The sequence below is a fragment of the Leptonychotes weddellii genome, unplaced genomic scaffold (genome assembly GCF_054177405.1).
Source record: "Leptonychotes weddellii isolate Sample4059 unplaced genomic scaffold, ASM5417740v2 HiC_scaffold_3635, whole genome shotgun sequence".
In the NCBI taxonomy this organism is placed as follows: Eukaryota; Metazoa; Chordata; class Mammalia; order Carnivora; family Phocidae; genus Leptonychotes; species Leptonychotes weddellii.
In genome coordinates this window covers 8110-12383 of record NW_027965336.1, presented here as the reverse complement: position 1 = coordinate 12383, position 4274 = coordinate 8110, and the positions used below count along the sequence as shown (strand labels likewise).

Genomic DNA, 4274 nt, shown 5'->3' with positions numbered 1-4274 from the left:
AAAAAAAAAAAGACTGAGGTGGCAGGTATTGGGGATAATATTCAATTAGCTTCTGAGCTTTCTGGGCAGACTTGGTGACCTTGCCACTCCAGCTGCCTTCTTGTCCACTGCTTTGATGACACCCACATCGACCATCCATGTCATGTCACAAACAGCAGAACAGCCCAGAGGAGGATATTCAGAGAAGCTCTCAACACACATAGGCTTGCCAGGAACCATATCAACAATGGCAGCATCACCAGATTTCAAGAATTTGGGGCCATCTTCCAGTTTTTTTCCAGAACAACGATCTCCTTCAGCTGAGCAAACTTGCAAGCAATGTGAACTGTGTGATAATCCAGCACAGGTGCATATCAGGCACTGGTCTGGCCTGGATGGTTCAGGATAATCACCTGAGCTGTGAAGCCAGCTGCTTCCCTTGGTGGGTAATTTTTGCTGTCACCAGCCACATTGCCATGACGAGCATCTTTGACAGATACGTTCTTGACATTGAAGCCCACATTGTCCCCAGGAGGAGCTTCACTCAGGGCTTCATGGTGCATTTCAACAGATTTTACTTCAGTTGTAACATGGACTGGAGCAAAGGTGACCATCATGCCAGGTGTAAGAACACCAGTCTCCATTCCGCCAACAGGGACAGTACCAATACCATCAATTTTGTAGATGTCCTGGAGAGGCAGACGCAAGGGCTTGTCAGTTGAATGAGCTGGTGGCAGAATGCAATCCAGAGGTTCAAGCAGTGTGGTTCCACTGGCATTCCCATCTTTATGGGTGACTTTCCATCCTTTGAACCAAGGCATGTTAGCACTTGGCTCCAGCATGTTGTCATCATTCCAACCAGAAATTGGCACAAATGCTACTGTGTTGGTGTTGTAGCTAATTTTCTTAATGTAGGTACTGACTTCCTTAATGATTTCCTTGTATCTCTTCTGGCTGTAGGGTGCCTTAGTGGAATCCATTTTGTTAACACCAACAATTAGTTGTTTTACACCCAGGGTGTAAACCAGAAGGGCATGCTCATGGGTCTGCCCATTCTAGGAGATACCTGCTTCAAATTCACCAACATCAGCAGCAACAATCAGGACAGCACAGTCAGGCTGAGATGTGTCCATAATCATGTTTTTGATAAGTCTCTGTGTCCTGGGGCATCAATGATGGTCACATAATACTTGATGGTCTCAAATTTCCACAGGGAGATATCAATGGTGATACCACATTCATGTTCAGCTTTCAGTTGATCCAAGACCCAGGCATACTTGAAGAACCCTTTCCCATCTCAGCAGCCTCCTTCTCAAATTTTTCAATAGTTCTTTTGTCGGTCCCACCACATTTGTAGATCAGATGACCAGTAGTGGTAGACTTGCCCAAATCTACATGTCCAATGACAACGATGTTGATGTGAGTCTTCTCCTTTCCATTTTGGTTTAGGTTTAGCAGTGGTTTTCATGACATCTGTGTTCTGGTGGCAAACCCACTGTGAAAAAGCCTAAATGCCAAATCTAATGGGCTATTTTCAATACTCATACTACTGAATGCAATATTCGCATTCAATCACTTCCCTATCCTCTTTTAATTTCTAGGATGGCACTCTCCCCTAGCTCTCCTACTCTTAGCTCAGTATCACCATTGTTGATTTTTCTTTACATTACATTAAACTTTGATGCCCCTTAGTGTTCCATCTTATAGTTATCCTCCTCATAATCCATGCACTCTTATTGGATGACCTTACTCCCAAGTTTCAATTGCCAATCTATAAGCCAGTGACTGCCAAATCTGTAACCCAACTATCTATATCTTTACCTGAAGGCCTAAAAACACCTCAAACTTAGCATTTACAAAATTGACCTCATCATTTTCCCATTTCCCCCCAATTCCAAAATCCAAATCCACTCAGTCTGCTACATTCTTTATCCAACATAATGGTCTGACCCAATTAGAAACCATGCGGTCATTCTCAACAACTCCCTCAACCTTTAAATGAGAAAGAGCTTTCACATTTAGCCTCCTCATCCATACCACCACTGCCTTATTTTAGCCCTAATGTTTCTCTTCATATGCCACTCTCTTCCCATGACAATTCATCCACTCTCTTCATTACTGCCAGTTATTTTCCTGAAAACCAAATCTGATCACATCCTGCTCCTACCTAAAACCATTCACTGGATCATTATCAGTACAGTAGTCTTTTCCTGACCTCACAGTCCTTTTCACAGTCTGATTACAACCCACACTCCAATCAATGTTACCTTAATACATACACACAACCTTTCTAGCACACACACTGGACTCCCCACTGGTCCCTGAATGCCTCAGGCTCTTTCATCACTTCATTGTGTTCACACTGCCTGTACTTCCTCCTCAACTTCTTCAACTGGAAAACTCATACTAATTTTTCAAGACTTTGCTGTAATGTGACTTTTTCTGTGAAGCCATGCAAATTAAGTTCTTCTTCCTCACTGCTCCCATAGCCCTGTGTTCTTATCTCCTGTGGCATTGCAGGTTAGGCCCTGAATCTACAGGAAAAGGACACACACACACACACAATTGTCTCAACATATTTGGCTAAAAGCTAAATACAGAATTTAACAGAAATGGCTGCACAGATCAGGAGCGCATGCCCCTCACCCTTGAGCAGCTTGTTCCTTGTTCCTTGGTTCCCCATAGACTGTCCAGCTGCCACTGCCCTCTTCCTTTATGTAGGGTATAGCCATATCTGAGAAAGAAGTTGAAATCTTGCTATAGCATCACCCTTTTATACTTGGGCATATATTGTCATTCCAGAAGAATTTACACTGACAAGCTATGATCTTCCTTTTCAGGAAATGTTAGCAAACAAAAGGCCATTCTGGTTATTAAGCCAAACTCAGGACTAGCACAGGCATATCCTCACAAATAGGAGAAAGCTGAGACAGGGCAAAATGTCCATGAATAATATCTTTGCCTGTAGATTTACAAACACAGAAAGTCTGTCTTCCTACACCACTAAAAAGTTGCCAGCTTTGTATTATAATTTATATATTTATGTTTCCACCTCTATCACCAGATTGTGAAATTTCTGAAATCAAAGGTCATATATTATTCACATTTGAACACTCAGTGACAAGTCCAGCATTGGGCACCTAATACAACATTCAATATACTTTGTTGAATAAGCCAATCTAATACAGCTTGCAAAATCAGGCTCTCTGTAAAATCTGTCAGGTTTCACAGTCTGTGATTTCAGACTTCTATAATTTGGCAAAGGAGGTAGAAAAAGGTATTTCAAAGAAATAATCTTGAGCATCTAAAATTATAGGATATTCGTGATATCCTTGCACAAATCTGACCTGGAATACCAGCTTTGATGTCTACTCTGTGGGGAAAATAATCATAATACTGCCTGGCCACCCGGAGTCACAATTATACCTGTGGGAAATTCAAGACCAAATGGCAAGCCAAAAAGAAAAAAAGGGTCCCTCTCCCACTGCAGATTTCAGATGAAAAGGTCTGGAGAAGGGGATTTCCAAAATGCTACAAGGAGGATGTTTGGGCCAGGTGAACTGAGCCTGCTGGTTCTACACTCTACCCCTCCCTTCACAATGTCCCAAATCTGTAGTGTCAGAAAAACTTAACAGTTTGGTGTCAAATACACCTGATTTCCAATTTGGATACTACCATTTACTAATTGTATAACCATGGGCAAACTGCCAAAACTCCGTGAACTTCTGTGTCCTCATTGATAAAAAGCAGGATTATTGTGAGGATATGAGGTAAGGTATCTTTGATACTGAGCCCAATTCTCAGTTTATATTGGGCAATCCATCATTGGTAGTAAATAGGAAATAACTGAACTAGCAGAACTTACGGTATGGGATGGGAAACTTCAGACCAGGGTAACAAATTTAGCAACAACACTGTGACCCTGGGCTAGTCACATAACCATTCAAGGATAGAGCTTCCTCAATTGTATTTTCAGGGAACAGGACTTGACTATTGAGATTTTTTTTTCTAACCATCACTAAGTTTCAAGATTCCATATACCTAATTTTATTTTCAAGCCCCCATTTCATGAATAACATTATCTTTAACAATGAAACAACTGAGGCCAGAATGATTAAATGACCTCTCCAAGGTCAAGGTCAAATAGTTAATAAATTACAAATTACTGCATGCAAGATTCCGTGCATAATTGTTAGATCTCACTTAATCTTCTCATAACAGGCATTGTGGCTGTTTGGGTAAGGGGAAGAGGTTTTTTGGAAGGGTAACTACCTTCCTAAAATGACAGTTATTTT

At 41.4% G+C, this 4274-nt stretch overlaps 1 pseudogene; it reads right to left on the bottom strand.

The window, feature by feature from the left end:
* Nucleotides 1-14: 14 nt before the first annotated feature.
* Nucleotides 15-1443, bottom strand: LOC102726568 (elongation factor 1-alpha 1 pseudogene; annotated as a pseudogene).
* Nucleotides 1444-4274: the final 2831 nt, after the last annotated feature.